The 12,232-nt window shown below is 45.3% G+C and overlaps 1 long non-coding RNA gene across 1 annotated transcript in view; it reads right to left on the bottom strand.

Annotated features, from left to right (window-relative positions):
• LOC141374622 (uncharacterized) overlaps positions 1–12,232 on the bottom strand; it is a 214,310-nt gene that overhangs the window by 185,806 nt on the left and 16,272 nt on the right. The window contains exon 2 of the long non-coding RNA XR_012381643.1: positions 11,930–12,099. This is a non-coding gene — a long non-coding RNA (uncharacterized lncRNA). The remainder of the gene's footprint in view (positions 1–11,929; positions 12,100–12,232) is intronic.

Below are 12,232 nucleotides of genomic sequence, written 5' to 3'. Positions count from 1 at the left end.
GGTGGACAGACAAGCTCTCTGCTTCACAGGCTGCCTCAAAAATCAGGGCACATACCGACTGGGGTCTCCTGGGGGAAAAAAGTTGGAAATGGGGCTGCTCAAGAACACTTGAGAAGGCCTTGAATGACAGGCCAACAGTTTAGGGCATCAGCCTGCCTATGCACCCAAGTGTGCTCAGTGGAGGGCGAGGGGTATGCAAAACCCCAAGAGAAACATGGTACATTTTCTGGAGAATTTATTCCAGTCAAAGACTTGGAAGGAAAAATTGTAACAGTTTTGAAGATATTTTAAATTAAAACAAACGCATATGTATCATCCAGTAGAATGCAAAATTTGTACAATTTTTAAAGGCAACCAGCTATCCTCAGACGTTTTCCACTTGCCACAGCCGTCTGCTGCCCCCTGGAGGTCAGGGTTTCTAAGCGGCAGAGGTTGAGATGCACGGCACAGCAAGCCTTGGGAGAGATGGGGGTGGTGGGTGGATTCAGATAAGAAAGGACCGCTTCCGGCCTGGGTAGGGGCCAGGGAAGAAGAGGAAGTGATTTTCAGCACTATGTCAGCCGTGCCATGACAGCACTGACGTCCTAGGCTTCCTGCTCCGGTATGCGGCTGTCAGAGGCTGGAAGTTGCCCGCAGTTGGACGTTCAAGGTGAAAGACACCTGCCAGCCGGAGAGAGGCCAGCCCCCATGTCACCACTCCCCAGCACCGTCACACAAGAGCATGGGCAAGCACAGCAGGCTTTGCTGGCATCAGGGGTGATTGCAAACAGATGCCCCCTCCGGGAAATAGTGGCAAACGCCTGCACTTTCATCCACCACTCTCCAGTCGCTCCTGGTTTCCCGCTCGCAGTATGACCCGGCCAGAGAAAAGCCCCCCCACCCCATTTCTGCACAAAGGAAGAAAGAAGGGATTTTGTGATGCTCCATCCCTCATGTCAGTCGGAAGAGCTTAGGTCAGAAGGGGGATGATTGGTTGGAATTTGACCTCTTTTATTCCCCAAACATTCATGAGTTGAGGTTGTCTCTCCACTGAGAATACACGCTCTGGAATGCCTTGACTGTGGTCACTGGGTTCCCGTACACTGGGTCTGTTCGCCTCGTCTCTTTAGAAAGTATGCATATTTTCCCCCGTGAGACTTTCTTCCTCATCCCCCACCCCCACTTGTCAACCACGAGCAGGGCATCGTTAAACTAATTATCATTTTCTCAGGATGACCTGGCCAGCAGCTGTCTTAGCTATTTGTGCTAAGCATGCCCTTGGCTTTGAGCGGATGCGAAGTCCACTGGGTGTTTTTTAGATGTAGTGAGAACTGTACGCAGCATTCCTCCAGTGAAGAGGTTTAGCCTTGCCAGGCATTTATTTTGCTCACTGAATGATGTCAGAGATGCAGTGAGGCTGGAGGCAGGAGGCAAGTCACGGGGGGAATTCAAGAGTTTGTGGAGGGAAAAAGAGAAGTCTGAGTGAAAGGGTGGAAACTTTGTAGAGAATTTTAAAGAAGGCTGCCTGTGTGCTGAGCAAAAGTCCCTGCTCCCATGCCTCTGAAACCTGCAGTGAAATCTACATCATTTGTGAATGGCTTGGGAGCTGGATGTGCATTGTGCTGAGGATGTGACCACATACGGAGGCTGTGAGCCATCTGAGAGTGGGCAGGGGTGAGGGCAGAAGCTGGAAGGAAGCCTTGCTCTTCTCCCCTTGATATATACATGCCGGTGATTTCATTCTCAAGTAACAGCCTTCCATTTGCAATGTAAGAACACCCACATGGTCATGAAGCCCTTAAACACGTTACCATGGAGTGTCACTTTCTAATGTGAAAGCCCGGGTTCAATTCTCAGTGCTTCCCTTACCCTCTGCGAGACCCAGACAAGTCCTGGAAACTCTTTAGGACTCAGAATCTGCCTTCATAAAATGGGGCTTATAATAGTACCCATCTGAGAGGATTGTGGTGCAATTTAAATGAGGTAATACATTGAAAGCAGAAGAATCCAAGATCCTTATTGTTTCTTTGCTCTGAGACATGCCTTCCCTTCCCTTCCCAAACCTCCCACGCACACAACTCCCAACACACACATACCACAGGCAGGCTTTACTTTTTCATCAACCTTGGATTTTTTTTTTAATTACAAAGGTAATACATGAATATGTACTGCTTGTAAAAAATAAATAAGCTCAATAAATGAGACTGTAGTCTCTTTGACCACCATCCATCCTATGTGGCCTACTGCATTTCCCAGCATGCCTTGCAGTTAGGCCGGCTCAAGTGACTAGTTCTGGCCAAAGGACTGTAAGCAGAAGTAAGCCATGCTGTCTTCCTCGAGCTCAGCAACTATGGAGACCGTATGTTTTGAGTGGCATGGCTACAGGCTGGAGGAGGGTGCCCTGGCACTGGATCTTCTCACCAAGTGATTCTCAAACTTGAACATGCATGAGGATCACCTGGAGGGCTTGTTAAAACATAGATTGCTAGGCTCCACCCTCAGAGTTCCTGATTCATAGGTCTAGGGTAGAGCCCGGGAATTTGTATTCCTAACAAGTGGTCCGGTGATGCTGAGGCTGCTGGTCCGGAGACCACACTTTGAGAACCACTGGTCTGACCTATGCTGTTCTAACTAATACACGCCCTCAGTCCCAACTGATTTCCCACGAACATCAGAGTTGAAAACTGTTATTAATTTGTGTCTCCTCCCCATCCCTATTTTATGCACTAACACACGTGTAGGTCTATATAAAAAAATGTAACGTTTCTCTTAATTTCACATATGTGGTATCATGTTAAATATATTGTTTTGCATCTCAGCTCTTTTATTCAACAATATGGCTTGGGACTTATCCACATTAACTCATACAGAGCTAGCTCATTCTTTTTAGCTGCTGCATGGCATTGCATGGTGTAGGTATACCATGCTTTCTTTTCCTGTTCCAGTCAGTGGATATTTAGGTTGTGCGCACACTTCTTCCGATTCAAACAACAACGCAATGAACTTCATACATATTTCCTTGCATATATACCATTATTTTTATCAAAAGGCATGTACGTTTAAAATTGCAATAGCTGCTCTTGACCATTCTTATTTTCTAGGCCAGAGCTAGAACTCAGGATGATGAAAGAAAGAAATCTTTCTAAAGTAAACTCTGCCTCCTTACCCTCTCGGGGACCCTTATATATACTGTGACATTTCTCAAAGTGTGTTTCATGGGGGCGGGGGTGGGGAAGGAAGAGTCTTGTGCTCAAGAATGAGCAATTCAAAGTTAAACAGTGTAAAACAGCTTTAGGTACTGCAGGACTTCTCAGAGCTTTTAATACATAAAAGCGCACCTGCAACACTTCTCAAATGTACTTGCCGTGGATGCCATTCTTCACTGGGGAACTCTGAGACTAGGGTTAGTCAGCATCCACTTGAAGAAATGATGTTATAGTAAAAGAGCTTGAGCTTGGGATGCAAATTTCGGCATGAGCCTTAACTCTGCTGCTTATTAGCTGTATGACCTTGGACATGTTACCTAGCTTCCCTAAACCTCAGTTTATTCATCTATAATGAGGAGGAATAAATCCTACAGAATTGCTGTGATTAAATGAGATGATAACAAATGTGAAAAGGCTTGGCATGTAATAAATATCACTAAATCCTTCCTCTATAACCTAAAGCTAGACACAGGCTAAAAGGCTGGTGTCAACTTTTTCAGCTAGAAGGGTATAAATGATTTCCTATCAGAACCCGACCGCCCCAGTGTCTAGAACATTTTGTCTCCGGTGTGTGCCCCCCCCCATGAAGACAATATATTATGGAGGTTATTTATTTAGGCTCTGTAATCAAATTAGGTACAAACCCCAGCAGACAGACTCTGTGACATTGCACAAGTTACTTAACCTCTCTGGGCTCAGTTCCCTCGTCTTTAGAAGGAGACGCTAATGGCACCTACATCACGGGATTGCTGAGGCTGAAATGAGACAATCCATGTAAAGCTCTATAATTAGCACAGCGCCCGGCACACAGTTAAGTGTTAGCTGGTAGGATTCTGGTCCTGTCCAGTCCAGCTACTTAACATGTCTGGCTCCTGATTGCCATCTCCCTGTCCCATCTCGCCCTTTGGTGTCTGAGTCTTTCCTGCATCTGGACTCTCCACAACCATCTCCCAGTATGCCCTTAGCCCACCCCGCTCCTCTGCTCCTAGCTTCCCACCCTGCAGGTCCTGGTCCAACAGGACACATCTTCCCTGGAAGCCCCGATGCAGGGCAATAGACAGAGCCCACACAGCAGGCTAAGGTCCTCCTGGGTGCTTTGCCTAGGACATCACAGTGCCTTGACCTGCAAAGCTGGATCACAGGGATGACATGGCAGCAAAATGATCCCACTCAGCTCGTTCAAGGTCTGGACCTGCCACCTGACTCATGTACCATGAAAGACCGCCTGATGAAAACCGTGATCTACTAAGGAGGGAATTAGGCGTCTGAACAAGTGGCTTTCAGTACAATCGTGTTCAAAGCTTTCCCCCTTGTGGTGTTCATCCTCAATGGAAAGTCCTTGAGCCCTCCCAGGTTCTGCAGCTGGAATGTATATCTACTCATCTGAGTGTGGGTGGGTGGTGGCAGGCAGGGGCTGGGAATCTTCATTGAAATCTAAATTTCCTTTTCATTTGGCATAAGAAAGGCATGCAGAAAGAGAACTGGGTGTCAGGCTCCATCTTCCTTGCTCCCTTCCCTTTCAAACTCCTGGGAGAGTCGAGGACGTGCTGCTGACAACATCAGGGGCCAAGGTGAGGTACCCGTGCCAGTTCCAGGTGGGCGAGATGATGCAGACATCCCTGCAGTCCCAGACACATGGCAGGGACTCACCATACTGTTTATTAATTCAGCGATAGATTTGTGCTCACAGGAGATGCTCACAGAAGACCATCCACGAGCCACTTCACTCTGTTTAGCATTTACCAAGTGCCCAATATGAGCCAAATGCCAGACCAAGCCCAAAGTAACAAGATGCAGTCCTCGCACTGCAGGGACCAGTGGTTAAGAGGGAGGACAGCAGGGAGGACTCAGATGATAGGAACACCACAGCTATAGTATGAGCCGTGGGACAACACGCTGGCTGCCCTCTTTGAGCCATTTGTAACTTTGATGCTTCATGGTCCCTTTCCAAACATTTGCCCAGGAAGGGCTACAGTACCAGTTGTTGATGTTCGGCAAATAGGAGTACCCCACAGCGTGATTGCCAATTTCACGTGTCATGTGCAGTGACCTACTTGGGACAGGTAGTAACAACAAGACTCCTATCCCACCACATGTGAGCACCTGCTAAAATCCAGCATGAGAAACACTCAGGAAGTGCCTAGGACAGGGCCAAGTGTTTGCAGAGGAGCTCAGGAACAGGCAATGGCTGTAAATTTGCTCCACAGTCCTCAGATGACAAAAAGAAAAGGGCCATGTTGCTTTCTTTGGGGAAAAAAAATTTTAATTAAATTAGATCTGGCTCTCAGCCCCCTCATGTCTACATGACTAGAAATTCCATCTCAATCATGTTTTGAAAGCAGAGGTTTAGGAGGGTCATATGACAACCTGGGAGTTACGTGGTGCCCAAAAAAAGGTGGGCAAGGGCCATCTTTAGTGTACAGGGGTTGCCCTATTACCATTGTTCCTTCTTTTTTTTTTTTTTGAAGATTTTATTTATTTATTTGTGAGAGTGAGAGAGAGGGAGCACGAGCAGGGGGTAGGGAGAGGGAGAAGCAGACTCCCCACTGAGCAGGGAGCTTGACCCAAGACTCAATCCCAGGACCCTGGGATCATGACCTGAGCAAAGGCAGACACTTAACCAACTGAGCCACCCAGGCGCCCCACCATTGTTCTTTCTGTTAAGCGATGCTCCCATGGGGCTAGTCTTCAGCCCCACTGCCTGGGTAAGCAGAGGTTCTCCACAGCACCCACTGCACTGAGTGAGGGGTCAGCTAGAGACTCCCTCTCCCTCAGCACCCCAGACCTTGAGTTTACTAATCTCTCTAGAACAGTCCACAGCCATCCCCCCATCTGGCTGTAGCAAGTCAGTAGGACCCAGGTCCACGTTTGTGGACCATACCCCCCCACACACATACACAAATCCATTCCCTTCCAAGTCCTGGGGGACCCCAAGGGCATCTTCTGGCCTGAGCCACTTCTGCAACCTCCCTCAGCTTCTCCAAGGACCTACATCCCCAAACAAAGCCAAGATGGGTTGGGGATTTACCTTCCATGCGCCTGGCAGGTGCCATTTTGACTCTGAAACACCAAAGCCGTTAAGTCAGGAGAGCCCTGCACGGGAATGGTTCAGTGCCTGCTCAGGACAGAAGGAGGAAAACACCACTCATTCTTATGAGCCACAAGGATAGCATTTGAATGAGTGTCTCAATAAACCTCCTGTCCTGCAGTTACCCATAGGGTAATGCATTGTTCGTGTATGTTTTATGCAGACCATACACAGGGACTTAATTCCTTTTGCTCCAGTCCTGATTTTGTACTGCAATTAACAAAGTTCTCAAAGGCTCTCAAAGACCCAGTTTGTCCCCCATGATGGTGTAGGGCTGCAGAAAGGACAATGGCCTTAGAAGAGTGTTATTTGGGGGCACCTGGGTGGCTCAGTCAGTTGAGCAACTTGATTTCAGCTCAGGTCATGATCTCAGGGTCATGAGGTCGAGCCCCGCATCAAGCTCCACGCTCAGCAGGGAGTCTGCTTGAGATTCTTTCCCTCTACCCCTCCCCACAAGCTCACTTGCTCGCTCGCTCGCTCTCTCTCAAATAAATAAAATAAATCTTTAAAAAAAATAGAGAGAAGTGTTATTTGGAGCATGAAGGGAACATAGATGATGTCTGGATTTTCCTCTATTTTATTTGTAAATTTTTATTTACCTTTCTCCCCTTGCCTAAAAACAAAATATTTGCGTATTATAAAATGTTCAAAATATTACAGAAATATTTTTTCTAAGAAGCAAAAATCCTCTATAATCTCACCTGTCACAGTTAAATATCAATAATGGCTTGGCGCATATTCCTCCAGATACTTTTTCTCAATATTTAAAAAAAAAATAACATCATAGTGTATATGAAGTCTTTTTTTTTCAAGCAACAGACCTTGGGCCTGCCAAAACACAGAGATCTACCTGCCTCAGTCTCTCTAAGAGCTGCATGGTATTTTATTGTATACACCAGAATTTAGGTAACCTGTCCTCTAGGGGCTGACATTTTATCGACCCACATTACAAGTGAATCCTGGAGGAGTTAAGTGGTTTTGTGCGGGGTCACACGGATATTTAGAGGTAGACCCCAGACTCAAGCCTCCTCTTGCCTCAGGCCAGAGGCTGCCCCCTAAGTTTCTATTTTTTATTTATTTCAGTTCCCAAGGGCAGGAGCAGGGTGTGTACTAGAGAAGGACTTGTGGATCAGCTTTTGTCCCAGTGATGCCAGAGAAGAATTGAGGACAACTGGCCGTCACAGCTAACAGAATGTCAGCCAGGTCCTTTCATTAAAGAATGAGTTAGACTCATGCCATCCTATTGAATCAGTAAGAACATAGAGACAAAGAACATAAAAGAATCTGGGTGGGGGGGACCAGTGTCTGGTCCTTAAATCAATTTTTGATAATGAGTGTCATATATTTAAACGTTCACACATAATCATCACATTAGCATTAACTATACCATCAAAGACAATCTGATTACATAATATGCTTCTTCATGTATCACCGCCATGAACTTGTTAATACATGTAATTATAAACGGAGAAGTAGATTGGGGGTATATCCAATAGAAGCCTCTGGAAGTCTGAGTGTGATTTCCTGCTGTTTCCCATCAACTCGAATGAAACAAAGCTAATGATTGTCCTGGCACCATGATGCCAGGACGCACTGCCTGGCCGTGCCTCCCAGGCCTCACAGCAGACCTGCTCTCGCTGCTTTTCAGGGTGTTTGTGGTCTCTGTGTGTGTGTCTCTGGTGGCCACAGGCTCATGCTTAACTTCCCAGCTTCAGTGGGAGAGGGGTAGGAGAGGAGTATTGGGAAACTGCCGGGGTGGTGCCCGGATCAAAGGGGACTAAACCAGCAAGAATAGAAAAAGCAGAAGTCAGTCTGGTACTGGAACCTCAAGAGCTGGAAGCAGCTCAAGCGCTGCCCCACTGTGTACATGCTGAGCACACTGGGGCTCCAACACCCACTAGGGCTCCCTTTGGCCAGGGCTCCTTCACCCTGCCAGGGCTTCCACACCCTATGCTGGCCCACTAGCTTCATCCGACCTTGCTCAGATTCCTCGTGCTCACACTCCTCTATGCCACATGGGCTCCCATACTCTGTGACATGCTCTGATGCTACTCACTAGGCCACCACCACATGGGTACCAAGGTCCTCTTCACTGTACTCATGCCCCACACGTGCTCCAGCTACTGCATGTCCGCAACCACCCTCTGCAGAGGCCTCCCTTGCCTGGCCCCGCCTAAGAGCTTCTGGACCAAATTGTTTGGGATATATACAAATTGTTTGTATCAGACTGGATGCTGAAGGCATCTATCTTCATAGATACCAGCTTTCAGATCCAGCAGATGCTTTCAAGGGAGACCCAATGCATAAAAATGAAGAAATCTCTGACATTCAGTCTTGAACACAACCACATGCCTACGGTGAGAGCAGTGTTGCATTATGGGAAGTGTTCGGGCTCTGGGTTTAAATCCCCTTCTATCATCTACAACCTGAGCCTCATTGAGCAAGCCCCTTGATATCTCTGGGTCTCTGGGTTTCTTCATCAGGCTTGCTTGACAATACGTATGTTAACCCCTGGTACAAGGGAGACACCAATAAACGGCAGCAATAATTATTATTACTGGCTAATAGTGGGTACACACGCTGCTCCATTTTATTTCTTTTTCTCTCCATGTCTCTTTCAGTTAAAAAAATGTAAACAAAATTGTCTAGAATATTTTCTGTATTTGTCGAGTTGTCCTTTAAAGATCCATCCAAAATGTTACCTTATTTTAGCAAAAGCTCAAATGATGAAAATTCCAACTATCAGTTTTTAAGACTGCTTTCAGTTGATGTGGAGTTTCCACTGAGCCCTTGCATCAAAAGTTCTCTCTCCTTGCCCCTGTGACTAGGGGCAGTCTAAGGCCCCCCAGACTGTCCACAACCTAGGTGTAATGCATCAGTGAGCCGCTCATGTTTCAGATCCAGCCCAGAGAAGACCCATCAGCAGCTTGTTGGCTGAGTATCCTTTGGTGGAACTGCAGCACCTCCCTCTGTCCTTTCAAATGGGAAACTGAAATCCAGTAATGCAGGTCTTTATATTCATTTTGATCATGAGAAAAAACAAGGCAACTCCTCAAAGAGACCTTCTCAATCAAGCCATCATTGGGATGTGAACCTTGTGTCTTCCCTTGAAACAGCATTCAAGGTCGCTGTTTGATCTTTGACCTTGATGTGACTATCACTCCAAGACTGGGAGAGCACCAGTTTGGTAGCCACACACATAAGAGCTCAGTTTTGCGTACTGCTCCCATGATATGAGGAATGGGAGGACAGAGCTGAGCATCATGGGGAAGGAGAGCAAGTCTTCAATATCACCCCAAATTTTGCTTCTCCCACCACTTCTTAGCTCAGCTCATTGGGTAGATCAGCTGTCTGAGTTTCCTACATGGGCCCTGCAGAGCTTCTGGTGCATCTACCCAGGCTGGTGGGGAGACAGAGTCCCCTATCAGCAGAAGGACTAACCCAATACATGCTACTTTGACCGGAACTAGAACTCTAGTTAGAATGATTTTTAATAGCAGAAGGTAAAGACATCCACAAGACTCTTTCTTCAGGGGCACCTGGGTGGCTCAGTTGGTTAGGTGTCTGCCTTCGGCTCAGGTCATGATCCCAGGGTCCTGGGATGGAGCCCCGCATTGGGCTCCCTGAGCAGTGGGGAGCCTGCTTCTCCCTTTCCCTCTGCCTGCCACTCCCCCTGCTTGTGCTCTCTCTGTCAAATGAATAAATAAAATCTTAAAAATTTTTAAGATTAAAAAAAATATTTATTCAAATGAAATCCTTTGTGTAAGCCTAATACATAAAACAGGTGATAGAAAAGCTAGTCCAGTATTGGACCGGTCAGGAGAAAGTATCCAGATTCAGACACACAGAGAAAATGAGAAATAAAGCTAGTCATATTCTTTGGCACTCCTGAAGCTTGAAAACCACCAAGAAGAGGATGGGGTGTGGGTTTTGGATTCTGAGAGACCTCAGTTTGAATACTGAACCTACTTATTGACTAGTTATGTGTCTGAAGGTAAGTGATTTCACTGCTTTCAAGCAAGGCTCCTAGTCTGTAAAATGGAGACAATAATACCGATCTTACTTTTTCTGAGAAGCTGTGATAAGGATTATCACACTCACATGAAAAAGCATCTTGCACATCGCTGGTGCATAGTAAACAGAACTGTGGGTTTCTCAAGCACATGGATGTTTTCTCCACTTTTCTAACTCACTTAGCTCCTATCCAACAGTTGAAAACTTAATTGCTGAATAAACCCTTGTTGTTTTAATTGCCTTTTCTCTATTAAAAATGTTTCCATGTAAGACTCGGCCTCCACAGCCCTAAATCCTGAGCTATCATTATTCTGAAATAGCACAGTGGGACTTGGTTCATATTGAGAAGTAGTAGGCTAAAGAGAGCTTTTAATTGCAAATGGAAGATAAATGAAGATGGGCTCTTCTATGTGTGTGCACATGGAAATTGACAGCCCAGATGGTGATAGGAAATTGAAACTGCTACCTGCAATGCTTGATATGAATTACAAACTGATCTTCTATAATAGCCCAAATATCTCTAAAGACGTTTAATGTAACCATTCAGTGGCACACCCTTTGTAAAAAATAAATTTGCTTTACTGAATGTGTAAATGGATTAATTGATAGAGGATCATGGAAGCCTTTGCCACAGTGTTGATAATCTTGTTAATAAAACATCATGAAATTTTTCTAGGGGAAAAAAAATTTAGTTTTCTGATTTCAACCTTAACAGAAAGGGAAAATGTTCCTTGCCATGACAGCAAACCTAAGAAAAGCAGGAGGAAAGCATTAATCAATATAAAAAGGAGGCATACGTTAATCAGAAGAAAAGAAAGAGGAGAACCCAGTAAAATAAACAAATGTCTAGATAATGTGGTCAAGGAAAAAGAGAAAACACATACTGAGAACCAGGAATCAGCGAAGGGATATAAACAAAGATATGGAAGTTACTTTAAATCATGGAGAAATAATACATGTAACTCTGTGATGCCAAATTTGAAAAGCTTGATAACATGGTTTTCTAGAAAAATGTAAACTGTCCAATTTTTCTTAAGAAATTAATAGGGGGCACCTGGGTGGTGCAGTCGGTTAAGCCTCTGCCTCGTGGTTTTGGCTCAGGTCCCGATCTCAAGGTCCTGGAACCCAGCCCAGCCTCCGGCCCCTCACCCAGCACAGTCTGCTTGAGACTCTCGCTCGCTCTCACTCTGCCCCTCCCCGCTTCTCTCTCTCTGTCTCTCTAAAAATAAATAAAATCTTTAAAATAAACAAATAAATCTTTAAAAAGGAAGGAAGAATCTGAGCAGACTAACAACTCTGCAAAAAACTGAGAGTAGGCAGAGAATTGAAAAAGTAGTTTACAAGGCCCCTGAGCCCAAAGGTTTCACAGGCAATTTCATTTAACTTTCAAGAAACTATCATTTCCACATAAAAATAGTTCCATAATTCTGAAATAGATGCTAACTTTCCCAATTCAATTTATTAAGCTAAGCATAACCTTGACACAGTACCAGGAAAAGAAAAAAAAAAAACAATAAACCAAACTTATGAATATAGATATAAAATCAAATCGCAAATCAATAAGCAAATTTTCAAGTAATAACACCATAACCAATTGTGATTTGGAATACAGAGACGACTCAAGAGCAGGAAAGCTACTCACGTAATTTATCATATCCACAGATGATAGAAGACAAGCGCAGCAGGGACAGTGCAGAATTAGTGGGCAAGCAGCAGTGCTTGAGGCCAGAGACCCTGGGTGGGAAACCTGGCTTTTCCTCTGTTGCTGACTTTCATCAAGCAGTCTGACTTCTCTGTGCTTTAGTTCTCTCACTGGAAAATGGAAAGACTAACATTACCTACTTTATGGGGTTATTGTGAGAAATAAATAAATTAACATTTGTCAAATTGTTTACACCTATGCCTGGTGTTTAGGAAGTCCTATACTTGTGCTTGCTAAGTAAAA

Source organism: Callorhinus ursinus, unplaced genomic scaffold, assembly GCF_003265705.2.
Source record: "Callorhinus ursinus isolate GAN/ISIS: 27379988/994484 unplaced genomic scaffold, GSC_fseal_2.0 scaffold20, whole genome shotgun sequence".
Lineage (NCBI taxonomy): Eukaryota > Metazoa > Chordata > Mammalia > Carnivora > Otariidae > Callorhinus > Callorhinus ursinus.
The sequence above is the reverse complement of the archived record's forward strand: the minus strand, read 5'-3'. Positions and strand labels throughout refer to the sequence as shown.